This window comes from Heptranchias perlo, chromosome 20 (assembly GCF_035084215.1).
Source record: "Heptranchias perlo isolate sHepPer1 chromosome 20, sHepPer1.hap1, whole genome shotgun sequence".
Classification (NCBI taxonomy): domain Eukaryota; kingdom Metazoa; phylum Chordata; class Chondrichthyes; order Hexanchiformes; family Hexanchidae; genus Heptranchias; species Heptranchias perlo.
In genome coordinates this window covers 49,686,388-49,700,763 of record NC_090344.1, presented here as the reverse complement: position 1 = coordinate 49,700,763, position 14,376 = coordinate 49,686,388, and the positions used below count along the sequence as shown (strand labels likewise).

The following is a 14,376-nucleotide window of genomic DNA, read 5'->3' as shown; positions in this document are numbered from 1 at the left end:
GTCTCTATTTTTCCCACTTCTCTTTAATTCGTTCATGGGATGTGGGCGCCGCTGGCGAGACCAGCATTTATTGCCCGTCCCTAATTGCCCTTGAGAAGGTGGTGGTGAGCCGCCTTGTTGAACCGCTGTAGTCCGTGTGATGCAGGTTCTCCCACAATGCTGTTAGGAAGGGAGTTCCAGGATTTTGACCCAGCGACGATGAAGGGACGGCGATATATTTCCAAGTCGGGATGGTGTGTGACTTGGAGGGAATCGTGCAGGACGTGTTGTTCCCATGTGCTTGCTGCCCTTGTCCTTCTAGGTGGTAGAGGTTGTGGGTTTGGGAGGTGCTGTTGAAGAAGCCTTGGCGAGTTGCTGCAGAGCATCCTGTGGATGGTACTGCAGGCACAGTGCGCCGGTGGTGAAGGGAGTGAATGTTTAGGGTGGTGGATGGGGTGCCAATCAAGCAGGCTGCTTTGTCCTGAATGGTGTCGAGCTTCTTGAGTGTTGTTGGAGCTGCACTCATCCAGGCAAGTGGAGACTATTCCATCACACTCCTGACTTGTGCCTTGTAGATGGTGGAAAGGCTTTGGGGAGTCAGGAGGTGAGTCACTCGCCGCAGAATACCCAACCTCTGACCTGCTCTTGTAGCCACAATATTTATATGGCTGATCCAGTTAAGTTTCTGGTCAATGGTAACCCCCAGGATGTTGATGGTGGGGGATTCGGCGATGGTAATGCTGTTGAATATCATGGGGAGGTGGTAAGACACTCTCTTGTTGGAGATAGTCATTGCCTGGCACTTGTCTGGCGCGAATGTTACTTGCCACTTATCAGCCCAAGCCTGGATGTTGTCCACGTCTTGCTGCATGCGGGCACGGACTGCTTCATTATCTGAGGGGTTGTGAATGGAACTAAACACTGTGCAATCATCAGCGAACATCCCCATTTCTGACCTTCTGATGGAGGGAAGGTCATTGATGAAGCAGCTGGAGATGGTTGGGCCTATGACACTGCCCTGAGGAACTCCTGCAGCAATGTCCTGGGGCTGAGATGATTGGCCTCCAACAACCACGACCATCTTCCTTTGTGCTAGGTATGACTCCAGCCACTGGAGAGTTTTTCTCCTGATTCCCATTGACTTCAATTTTACTCGGGCTCCTTGATGTCAAGGGCAGTCACTCTCACCTCACCTCTGGAATTCAGCTCTTTTGTCCATGTTTGGACCAAGGTTGTAATGAGGTCTGGAGCCGAGTGGTCCTGGCAGAACCCAAACTGAGCATCGGTGAGCAGATTATTGGTGAGTAAGTGCTGCTTGTCAGCACTGTCGACGACACCTTCCATCACTTTGCTGATGATTGAGAGTAGACTGATGGGGCAGTAATTGGCCGGATTGGATTTGTCCTTTTTGTGGACAGGACATATCTGGGCAATTTTCCACATTGTCGGGTGGATGCCAGTGTTGAAACTGTACTGGAACAGTTTGGCTCGAGGCACGGCTAGTTCTGGAGCACAAGTCTTCAGCACTACAGCCGGGATGTTGTCGGGGCCCATAGCCTTTGCTGTATCCAGTGCACTCAGCCGTTTCTTGATATCACGTGGAGTGAATCGAATTGGCTGAAGACTGGCTTCTGTGATGGTGGGGATATCGGGAGGAGGCCGAGATGGATCATCCACTCGGCACTTCTGGCTGAAGATGGTTGCAAACGCTTCAGCCTTGTCTTTTGCACTCACGTGCTGGACTCTGCCATCATTGAGGATGGGGATGTTTACAGAGCCTCCTCCTCCCGTCAGTTGTTTAATTGTCCACCACCATGCATTTTTTTTGTCCATGCAGGACTGTTCCTGGCTCCAATGAGTTCTGCCGTTGAATCATCTGCTGACATTCCCTGTCTGGACTCGCACATGAAGAACACTTGAGCAAATTGCCACATGGTGTCCAATGCCCCTGGAACTGTAACCCAGGTGAGTCACTGGCTGCAGGAGCTGAGAAAGCTGGAGGAGGAAAAGTAACTGTTGAGTTATGTACTTCAGTTTTTGAAATATTGAAATCATCAAAGCCTAGAAATCTGTTAGTCAAAGTAAAAAAAAATGAGGATTTCTTTGTGATACTATTGTGTATTTTATTGTTGACTAAAAACTGAAAAGTATAGTTTCCAGACTGCAGGGCATGTTATTAAAGGTTATTCCCCTGGACTGAGCTTCCCAACGACGATTGTGGGCATGTGGAGAATCTGACTGATGAGTTGTGCTGTCTTTTGCTGTTTCCTTGTAGTTGCCTCTGAATCCCTCCTTCCTCCCTCAGAAGCTGACTCTGAGCTGCACCTTGGGCTGCCCCACTGTGCCCCGCACATCCTTGCTGCTGGGAGACCACTCCAGCACAGGCCTGATGGGTGCAATGGCCTCCTTCTGTTCTGCGTCATTCTATTGCTTCTGAGTACCACTCTGCTCCTGCTCACCTGTCTCCTGGAAAGCAGACTGACGATGCTGCACATTGCACTATGAAAGATATTCAGGTAACCCACCCTTAAACGTACAAGACCAGCCTGTGACTGTACTCTCCCCGTCTCATACATGCAAACATACGAATTAAGAGCAGGAGTAGGCCATTCGGCCCCTCGAGCCTGCTCTGCCATTTGATAAGATCGTGGCTGATCTGATTGTGACCTCAGCCCTATTTTCCCGTCTACCAATTATAACCTTTGACCCCCTTGTTAATCAGGAATCGATCTAACTCAGCCTTAAAAATATTCAATGACCCTGCCTCCACCACTCTCTGGAGAATGGAGTTCCACAGACTCACGACCCTCCTCATCTCCATCTTAAATGGGAGACCTCTCATTTTTAAGCTGTGGCCCCGAGTTCTAGTCTCTCCCACAAGGGGAAACATCCTCTCAGCATCTACCCCGTTTAGTCCCCTCAGGATCTTATATGTTTCAATAAGATCACCTCTCATTCTTCTAAACTCCAGTGTATACAGGCCTAACTTGTCCAACCTTTCCTCATAAGATCACCCCTCATCCCAGGAATCAGTCGAGTGAACCTTCTCTGAACCGCCTCTAAAGCAATTTTGTCCTTTCTTAAATAAGGAGACCAAAACTGCACACAGTATTCTAGATGTGGTCTCACCAAAGCCCTGTACAACTGGAGCAAAACTTTTATATTCCATTCCCCTTGCAATAAATGGCACCACTCCATATGATACATAATGCCATTCACTCATTAATTAGTGCAGGGAAGGTGGGCATTCAGACATGTAAAATTTAATTTCCAGGCCTGTGCTGTGGTCTCCCTTCTGAGGTTTTGCCTCGTTTCCACTCCAGGTAAAGGAGACTTTACATCACAAAAATTATAGCTTTGTCATCCATAGTGTTTGTGCAGCTTACAGTATAAACTAAGGTCTCATTTACCTGACTGAGTCGCTGCAACACTTGTTTATTTTTGTGTCCTTGTTTCTCACCTACTTTTAACTTCAGCCTTCGAGTTTTTAAAACCCGGGTTTGACATCACCTCATCTCCAATCCCTGCGTTATCTTGCCTTTTCTTTCTCTAACTGCTGCTGCAACATTAAATTCTCGCAGCAATTCCGCATGACGTTTGGGAGACTTGTTGCTTGCAGGAATTTGTCGTATTTCCGTTTTTGTTTTTTGTTTTAGTTTCTCCCCTGCTCTCCCGAAGGCACTGACTCCTCACTTGGGATATGGTTTCACCCGTGGGAGCCCTCTGTCACTGCCACCAAATGGCCATTGATCACTTGTGAGTCTGGACAATGAGCGTTGGCAGGATATTGGACCATGGGAGGCATCACAGCCAAGCCTTACGGTGTCCTCATTCCACAGCCGCAGGTAAAAGCTTTCCAATCGAGGGCCGTTGGATGGCAATCGGGAGCGAGGACCTGGCCCGATTTTTCACTCCCGATTTCCAGGAGGCAAACTGCAGCAGCGGTACTGCCACCCTGGATGAAATTTTAATTTCTGGTGTAGATTTGCAGTGACCCGTGTGCCCATTGCCAGCACATATCGGAAAATTGCAGACGCCTTTGCCGGTGATTTTCTGGCCATTGACTTGAGTGGACAGAAAATCAAATTTTTCTGATCGGCCTTGGTGATGGGAGAGGTAACATGAACTCAGAAAATCTGCCCTTATCAGTGCAAGTTGTTGCTGACTCGTGGTGTGATGCCGAAAAGCACCACCTCGGTTCCGAAGCCCCATATCTTTAAAAGAAAGAACTTGGATTTATATAGCGCCTTTCACAACCTCAGGACCTTCCAGAGCGCTTTCCAGCCAATGAAGTAGTTTTGAAGTGTAATCACTGTGTGTAATGTAGGGAAACGGGGCAGCCAATTTGCGCACAGCAAGCTCCCACAAACAGCAAGCTGATAATAAACCAGGCCATCTGTTTTCGGTGTTGGTTGAGGGATAAATATTTGGCCAGGACACGGGGGAGAACTCCCCTGCCCTTCTTTGAAATAGTGCCATGGGATCTTTTACATCCACCTGAGGGGCCTCGGTTTAACGTCTCTTCCGAAAGACGGCACCTCAGACGGTGCAGCACCCCCTCGTTACTGCACTGGGAGTGTCAGTCTCGACTATGTACTCAAGTCATCGTGGAGACTCAAACCCAGGACCTACTGACTTAAAGACGAGAGCACCACCAACTGAGCCATGGGGTGACTCATTTTATTCAAAAAACATTATTGGGGCTCCTCCCGATTGCTCAGTGAGCAGCTGACCGTAAAGTCCAAGGCTTGATTCCCAGGTAAAGCTGATTTAGCAGTTCTCAGCTGGGATGGCGACCAGGATGCTACAAGAGGCCTCAATGCCCTTGGGTCAGGGAGGGGCAAATCAGCCAGGGATCCCATCTTGATGACTATCAGGGGCTGGATTTATACTGCAGTCTTTGTGAACTCAAACCCCACTGTGAGGCGAGGTCCTGGAAGGGGGTCTCACTCCTCAGGGTACTCTCTTGATTCACTCTTTCCACTTCGACATTGACGTACACCCAGAGCCACTTTAGATGGGGGGGAGCGGCGGCAGTATGAATTTTGTCTATTTACCCTCCCGTGAGGCGCCCTGGGACGTTTCACTACCTTGAAGGCGTGATATCAATGCGAGTTGTTGTCGTTGTAAATGCCGTCCCAGGAAAGCCTGCTGTCAAGTATGACGTGTTTCCGTTGGGCGAGGACGGGGTTTAGTCTCGAGTGTCATGCCTCCCCGTGGCCAAATAGTCTGTCAACGCCCGACTGTCTGGGATCGCACGGGAAGAAAGTGGCGCACGGGGTGAGTTAGCGGAGAGTGCACGGGGCTCGTTGGAGCCAACATCTTCATGAGGAGAGGAGAGGAGAGGAGAAGCAGTGAAACATCGTCAGGGATTCATGGTGATACCTTTAACTGTACGCGATGGTCAGAGCTTAAGGTTGTTGCAAGCATTACCACACCATGCTGCTTCCCAGTGGGACAACACTCGACCTTTAATTTGATCTCGGGGGGTGGGGGTGGGAAGGTTTTCTGGCATCAGGCTAAATTAATTAACACTATTTAGATTGTCTGTTTTCAATTAGAGCAGCTGTAAAATGGAACAAGTCTGAACTTAAAATTGTGATGGCAAAGGGATTTTTTTTCTTCATTTACTGCTCTTTACAAAAAAACCTTTTCCCTATTACCGCATTTTCTCATTCTCTGGGCCTCTGTTTCATTTGTCTCGCTCCCCTCTGTCTGTCTTCAACTCTCCTCTCCTGATTTCTTTCTTATTCTCCACACTCTCCCGCTCGATTACTCTCTCTCTCGCTCTCTCCCCCTCTCCCTCTCCCTCTCTCTCTCTCTCTTCTGGCAGTGTTCTGCCCTGACGTCAGTCGCCCTGTCCTGCTCTCAAACATGCCTCCGTTATTTAGACACTTTCTATCTGAGCTGCAGGTTGATTGTAAGACCTGGAGCACCAATCCGGCTCGGAGTTTGGATTCTCGCAACGTAAACCGTTTTTGTCAGGATACAAAAAAAAATTACAAGCAGAGCTTAAAAGTATTTGCAGAGTGCGCCCCTGGACACATTCATCTTTCAAAAAAACGGGGACTTAAAACATTCACTTGTACAAAACACAATCTCTGAATTTAAATTGTGAATGCCTTTATCGTATGAGAAAAGATCTGTGTGAGACTGTTTAGTCTGAAAGGGTAGATGTCATGTTTTTGCAGTGAGTACAGAAACATGATAATGCATGAGTCCTTGTCTTAACATCACAGTACTGTACTTGACAACATTAGGATGGATAAAGATTTTCTTGATCTTTGCTTGGCAGGCTGTTTCTGCTGGGCATTTTCTCCTGCACTCTGTCTCCTTGATTGTTACTGATTAACTTCCCATGGCTGAGACTCTGGCAAGTCAGTATGTCTTGTAGTAATTTTTCTCCCCTTTTTTTTTACCTTGCCCATTGCTCCCACCATTCTTTGTTTGAGTCGCCAAAGTCTCGCTTGTGTTCTGACCACGTTGCTGAGACTCATCATTGATATCTTGTGTGTCCGTGACATGGCGAGTTTCTCTCCTTCTCCTCTTTGATCTTTGTACAGCATTCAGTACAGTCGATCATTCCACCCTCTTCCGACCCTCTAATCTGTGCTCCACCTCCATAGCATCATCCTTTCATGGTTCCATTGCTACTTGTCTCAACGGAGCCAGCACGAAACCTACAGTGACCTTTCCTGCTGTACCAACAGTGTGTCCCAAGTTTCGACCGTGGCCTTCTCATGCTACGAGGTTTCATTCTCAGACTCTTCCTATTCCTCATTTACATTCCGCCTCTCAGAGGTATCTGTAAACATACGGTCAGCTTCCTTATGTACACCACTGACCCCCTGCGTTACTACTTTACCACCACCCTCAACTCTGCAATGTTGCTGGCCTGTTTGACTGCCTTTCCATCATCCACTTGGAGACGGGGCTGAGCTTTCTCCATCTAAACATTGGCAAGACCGAAGCTATCCTGTTCTCACCAGAAATTCGTAGCCCTAAATCTGTTTTCCCCACCCTCGAGCTGTTTGCTCAGATTAACCATGGCAGTGCACAACTTCTGTGTCCTGTTCCTCCGTGAGCTGAACTTCATGCCTCCGTCCAACCAATCACCGAGACAGCCTTTTATCATTTCTGGAATATTGACCACCTCTGTCCCGAACTCACCCTCATCAATGCTGAAACCTTCAGCCACACACTACTTACCTTCAGGTTTAACCTCTCCAATCCTCTCTTTGCTGATCTCTTGAGCTTCATCCAACACAAAGTCCAATTCAACCAGAACTCTGCTACCTGTATCCTACCTTGTGTGAACAGCTGCTTGCCCGGTCCTTACTGATCTCCATTGGCTTCCCATCCCTCAGATCATTGATTGTAAATTCCTTGTGTCATTTACTATCCTTGTACTATCCTGCAACCTCTTCCAGCCCTACATCCCAGCTGGCACCTTCCACTTTCCCCTCCATCTGTTCTGTTACCAGCCATCATGGCTCTGCACTGTGGTGCTCATTCCCCAAACTCCTCCAGCTTGCTACATCTCTAGCTATGTTCAAAGGCTTTCCCAAAACCCACTCCTTTGACCTTGCCTTCAGTCACCCTGCACCTCCCCAAAATCATCTTCCAATTCCTGCTTCGTGTCCAAATCCCATGACCCCCTTCCCCCTTAGTTGGGACATTTTGCTCTGTTCAAGATGGTTTATAAGTGCAATTTTTTTAAAACTGTTCAGAGGCAACATTGATTTGAAGCCCCCACACCAAGTCACATGAATTTGCATCTGTGACTGGATGCTGAAAAATATTCACTGCACTGTAACATTAAAACAACTGTGTTCAGGCAAAGGCCATTTGAACACTAATCAAAACAGGTAGTTTTTACTCATCATAACCTGTTGGTAAAGTCACACTTGGAAGTAATGTATGCAATAATATGTTCGAAAGGCTCAGAGAAGAGTCATCAGATGTTGCTGATCATCAGTAGCTGTCAGTAGTTGCTTTTATACGTGTGCTGTTTTAATTAGGATTCTGGGAGGCCGGCTCCCACATTTACACTGCTTAAATCATGGGTAAATCATGGAATCACAGAAATTTACGGCATTCAGCCCGTCGTGTCTGTGCCGACCGAGAAAGAGCCATCCAGCCGAATCCCACTTTCCAGCTCTTGGTCCGTAGCCTTGTACGTTACGGCACTTAAAGTGCATATCCAAGTACTTTTTAAATGCGATGAGGGTTTCTGCCTCTCCCACTGATGAACGAAACATTATCTAAAGCGTCACTGCCAGGATCACCTAAAAAGAGTGAAATGGAAACAGTGATGCTGTGAGGGTTAGTGCCAGGAGAAATAAGTCAAGGCCGCCCATTCCCGAGTGGTACAGGCATCACAACAAGTGGGATATGGGAACAAAGGACAGAAACTTGGCAGAACACTAATCTGACTGTCATCAACCCTCCGTGAAGGAAGGCATTGGTCAATTTATCAATCTTCATTGTCAAGAAAATGCCAAGTGAAGGGGAAACTAGCTGTCACCCTGGACCATTTATGCACCTTCCAGCAGCTGATTGTAGTGCAGTGTTGGGAGAGGTCAAAGAGAGGGTCAGCTACCCAATTTCTCAGCTGGGGTGGTGCATTGTGTGGGGGAGCTGCAAGAACAGGGACAAGTAACTTCTTAAAAAAAAAGTTACAGTCCTGTCCGTATCTTTTTGGGTGCATCGCCTTAACATCCCCCACCCCACGTCCATCACTGACCCTCTCCGGCTCCGCACCCCAGTGCATTGATTTCACAATTCTTGTCCTCATTTACAAATCCCTCCATGGCCTCACCTTTGCAACCTTCTCCAGCCCTACATTCCATCTCGCACTCTCCAACCTACCACCGTGTACCCCTTTCTCCCTCAGAACCTTCAGGCATCGTGCCCTAAACGCTCAGATTCTCTTCTTGGACCCCTTCGCCTTGCGATATCTCTTCCCATCCTCCAAAGCTGCCACAAAACCAACCTCTTCATCTGGACTTTAGGTCACCTCTCCTAACTCGTGTTTGATGTCAGTTACCCCTCAGCCACCCGCCCCCCCCCACCACCCCGTCCATTTACGAAACACCTTGCACATTTCACTACGCTGAGGACACTGTATAAGGTATCCGGTTATTGTACATACCACTTTGTGAAAGAATCCCATTGAAGTGCTCGTTACAAAGACGAAACACCACGGTATGTCTATCAAAATTATCTGTTCTTCCCTTCCCCACATTCTCGAACACAGATATAAAACTGGAACAATTCTGGCTGTGACACTGGTTATTAATTATTCAGGTTTGCTGTTACTCAGTACTTTTCTTTTACGCCTTGTTTTGACATTCGTCAGAATTCTCAACTTTTCCACTATTTTTGCCAATTTTTATCGAGCACTGCCAGATCTTGTCTTCAAGGAGTATCTGTGATGACAGCCTACAGAATTCTGAAATCAGCTCCTACCATTTCTCCGAGCAGGATTATAACCTGCTGGTAACTTACTTATGTTAACATTGCAGAATTAGAACTGTCATTTACCCAGCCACTGAGTTGAACAGAATTTGAAACTATGACTATTACAGATCACAGGGGGGAGTGGGACTAATTGGATAGCTCTTTCAAAGAGCCGGCACGGGCATAATGGACCGAATGGCCTCCTTCTGTGCTGTATCATGCTGTGATTCTATGACTTCAAACTTGAGCTTCACCAGGCGATTAACACTCAATAATTGATGTGTTACACAGGCCAGCTTCAGGAGTCTGTGATTTACACAAGTACAACATTGAAAAGGCAGTTTGAAAGAAACAGTATTCTCCACATATATGGTCAATAACTCTTAAAGCAAGTAGAATTTTTTTTTTTAAAGTTGAAATTTTCCTCTCTTTCTCTTCCACTGCTCTTTGAATGACGCTGCGGCTCAGTTTCATGGGCACTGACCACCTTGTCCACTACCTCGTCCAGACGGATACCCCTTTTGTTGCGCCAAGACAGTGTGTGTTTGCAAGCTATTCAGTGATGGAGGGCATTAGAGCTGAACCCAAACCTGCTCTAACCCACAACCAGACACGTGCAATGTTCCAGGAGGAATCAGTGGGTAGCGTTTGGGGGCAGAAGCCCTGGCTGATTTGAAAGGGCTTGTTGAACAATTGGTCTGAACCAAAATTGGGTATTAAGTGCTATAAGAAGTATTGACTCAGGGGGAAAAAAAATCATTTTGTGCTGATTGTACCATAATTGGTCATTTGAACACAAATCAAAACAGGTCGTTTTGATCGGAATTGTTCGATCTGCTGTATTTACTGTTAAACTCTAATGTAATCACACAGCCCCATTGCATGCTCTACGATGCAGAATCTCAAAACAAAAATTTAACACAAACTATCTGTGACGTGAAGATGTGTATTTTTACCTGATGAGCAGATCTCCCATGATGATGCTCATGGTGAGTCGGAGGTTGTGCTACAGTGAGCACATCTCCCTCTCACAATTGGGAACGGGAGTTTGCTGGGTATGGTTAAACCAATACTTTAATGCAGCCACTGAGATGGTTTCGTTGAGGCCAGTACGAGACTGCCAGGTACAAATTGGTAAAAAAGTCATACTTGAAAATATAAGAATCGACATTTATCTGACCTGTATTACTTGAAGTAAACCACATTGCAGCTCCCATTTTTTTAACCAACAGTTTTCTGAAGTCCAGCTTTAAATATTAATATTTTACCTTGTGTGTTTTCTTCATGGTTATTATTACTCAAAGTACAATGAGTAAAAATAAAACAAGTTATAATAATTCCCTTTGAAGACATCATTGCCTACAAAATCAATCAGGCAGGATGTCCATTATGTTGAGGGCACAAGTTTTTATGGAGGGGACCAAGAAATAATAAAACATTTTCAGCTTTCATTCTTCATCAAATATCTCTGGCACAATACTGTGCGTTATTAACAAATATATTTAAATTCAGGACTTTTATCAGAATCTCCGCCCAATCTTCCAAAATGGTACTGGGATAAACCAGGAAATAATAGGCGAGTTAGTCTTCAGTTGTTGGTAAACTAATAAAATCGATAATATGGGATGAAATTATTCCAGTCCTCACTTTTGATTCCATTTTGCCCTGGACCACACTGGTTTCCATGCTCTTGTGTTTCAGCCTTTTGCAGGAACTCACATTTCCAGTCGTCTTTGATCTTCCCAGAATGTCTATCAATGACTTAATGTTTCCTCTGACAGTCCCATTTCGAAGTTGAATGATCCACAAGTGATTATTGTTCACATCATCCCAATGAGGACTTCCTGGTGTAATTAACTCATTAATGAAAGCGAAAAAACAAAAGCCACTTTCTGGAAACTAGTTTCGTAGGAGCTGGCTGGCCGTCATGGACCATCACCTGTCTCGGCTTTCCATTTACACAGCACACAATGTAGTCATTTATATTTATACACAAAGCTAATTCTGCCTTTGCCTACCTTTTATACAGTGAAAATACCATGGAATTTGTCACCGTAATGAGCAGGAGAGTGGGATTGGACTGAGTGAATCGTACGGAGAGAAGCACTAGCACAGATTTAATGGTAAAAAAAAAGAAAGACTTGCGTTTACAACAATAACTCGCACTTATATAGCATCTTTAATGTAGTAAAACATTCCAAGGTGCTTCACAGGAGGAGCGTAATCAAACAAAATTTATATTGCGCCTTTCACAACCTCAGGATGTGCCAATGTGCTTTACAACCAATGGAGTACCTTTTGAATTGTAGTCACTGTTGTAATGAGGGGAATTGTGGCAGCCAATTTGCGCACAGCAAGATCCCACAAACAGCATTGTGATAATGACCAGATAATCTGTTTTGGTGTTGTTGGTTGGGGGATACATATTGGCCAGGATACGGGGGAGCATCCCCCTGCTCTTCTTTGAAATAGTGGCCATGGGATCTTTCACACCCATCTGAGAGGGCAGACGGGGCCTCGGTTTAACGTCTCACCCGAAAGACGGCACCTCCGACAGCGCTGCACTCCCTCAGTACGGCACTGGGAGCGTCAGCCTGGATTTTGTGCTCATGTCTCTGGAGTGGGACTTGAACCCACGACCTTCTGACTCAGATGTGAGAGTGCCGCCAACTGAGGCACAGCTGACAATGGTCTGGGCTGTAGCATTCTGTGTGTTTATACACCTCACGGAGTGGAGTGGGAAAGCAACGCCACTGAATTCAAATCATTTCAACGACTTTAGCTCGCTGAGGGAAACGGCTATTCCTGACTTTGTTGAGTAATCCCCCAAAAGTCCCCGAGAATTTGCCACAGCTAGGACACAGATTTATAGGAGACTGGAAATAGTGATTTGATCGGAGATAAGAGAGAGCCATTAAAATCTCAGTTGCGTTTCATTTGTTTGTTTACTGAATATTTCAAAACCCGCCAGCAACAGCAAGATCACATTCTTCCTTTTAACTGTTGCAACATTCGACTAATTCAAATTAAATTTGTTAATATGTTAAAAATAAACTTTTGTTCTTTTTTTGTTGAAACCCCATCCACGGTCGGGCTTGATTGGACATCTTGCTGCCACTGACTGTTGAGGTTCTCTCACAGACAATGGCTGTTTGGGTCGAGGTACGGGATGTTAATCGTTTGGTAACCTTGGCAAAGAGTCGTTGACCTTTTGTGGGGGGGTTGGGGGAGGGGACTGGGAGGAAAAAAGTTAAGTGTTGGTATATCTGCAGCACTTCCTCGTTTCCAATTGATGATTTGTTGCGTACCAGAAATACAATTAAACTGATGTGAGGAATTTTATCGCATATTTCGCTTCTTGTCACCAATTTAATTTTTCTGTACCAGTTTCCAGCCGCTCTGTAGGACACTGCGCTTTCCCCAAACTCTGTTACCTAGGGATCAAGGGATATGGGGGAAAAAGCGGGAAGAGGGTGCTGAGTTAGACGATCAGCCGTGATAATTTTCGAAGGGCCGAATGGCCTACTCTTGCTCCTGTTTTCTGTGTTTTCATGTTTGCAAGTTGAAGCGGCTGGACAGCAGATTCCATCATTTGTGTCACTTCTGTGAAAAGACGCATGCTTTAGTTGGTCAAAATGGATAGTTTTAGATTCGTCCCCTATCATCGTCCCCAGTGAGACAATCACCACCCAGCAGCTTAATTGAGAACTGAACCTACTCCAGTTGTGCTGCTGTGAGTGACAGATGACACTGATACCCAAACTCAGAAACATCAGTCTGGAGTCGTTGTAATTTGGGCCACCAATTAACATCTTCAAAACATGTGTTTTGAAGAGTAGGTGAGCAAGTGAAGTATAAAAAAACACAAGTAAGTCCTGCAGTACCAAAATAGTTAAAAAGCAGGGTGGGAGAACCTTCACCACAAGGACTGCAGCGGTTCAAGAAGGCGGCCCACCACCACCTTACCAAGGGCAACTCGGGATGGACAATAAATGCCAGCCTTTCCAGCGTGCCCACATCTCGAGAATGAATTTATAAAAAGGCCCGTGTCACTGAAGCAGTGGATAATAGTAATAACTTTATGATTTAACTTGAAACACTTTCCTTGTCCTTTTTTAGGATTTGTGCTTTATTCGATTTTTTTTGAGAAAAAAGAAAGGGAGTGAGATGTCGAAGAGAGCGAGAGAAACACCAACATCAACAAGAGGATAACAGAGACAGGGAAGAGAGAGAGGCTGCGTGCTCCAACCTGCCATGAGTAACCCCATAGGAGGTCCACGTGACATCATCGAAATGGTGCATCTGCATGCAGTTCCAGTCATGTGAGCATCACACATCCACCACGGGAATTTCCTCGCGGCTTCTCCCGCTCTGCCGCCGGAACTTTGGCAGAAACTCCATCTACACAGGTCAACCACCTTTCCACCACAGTTACCAGCGGCAAGCGCTCGGGAAATTCCGACACTGTGTCATCGCACTTTTTGTGTCACATTTCACGTATGTTCCAGGCAAATATCTTCGCAGTTATTTGGAATGTACAAACTCTCCAGGCACAAGGTACTGGAGCCACCGTGTCTGCAATTAATTGACATTCCCACAAACAACGCCAGGATTCTGATCTCCAGCCTAAGAAGCAATTGACCTTTGAATGAACTCACCCACTGTTTACTTAACATTAATTAGACTTTATAGCTTTCCAGTGACGTGGCTTCACCTTAGGAGCAAAATAATACATTGTGTGTTACATATTGTAATGCTCCCCTCCTTATAAAACAGCGTCTCCTTTGACGAATTGAGTTGTAACGTGGGTGATCTGCTATTATTGGAAAAACAAAGATTAAATTATTCCTGGCAAGTTTTTCCCCAGTTTGCACTGGTACAGACCTAGCAAACTTATGATCCACTTTTGTTGCTTAAAATTTGTAATTGATAAAA

At 45.8% G+C, this 14,376-nt stretch overlaps 1 long non-coding RNA gene across 1 annotated transcript; it reads left to right on the top strand.

The window, feature by feature from the left end:
* Positions 1-1,826: 1,826 nt before the first annotated feature.
* Positions 1,827-14,200, top strand: LOC137335845 (uncharacterized). The gene is made up of 3 exons (XR_010966521.1): positions 1,827-1,944; positions 11,471-11,564; positions 13,561-14,200. It is a non-coding gene; the product is annotated as an uncharacterized lncRNA (long non-coding RNA).
* The last annotated feature ends 176 nt before the right edge of the window (positions 14,201-14,376 follow it).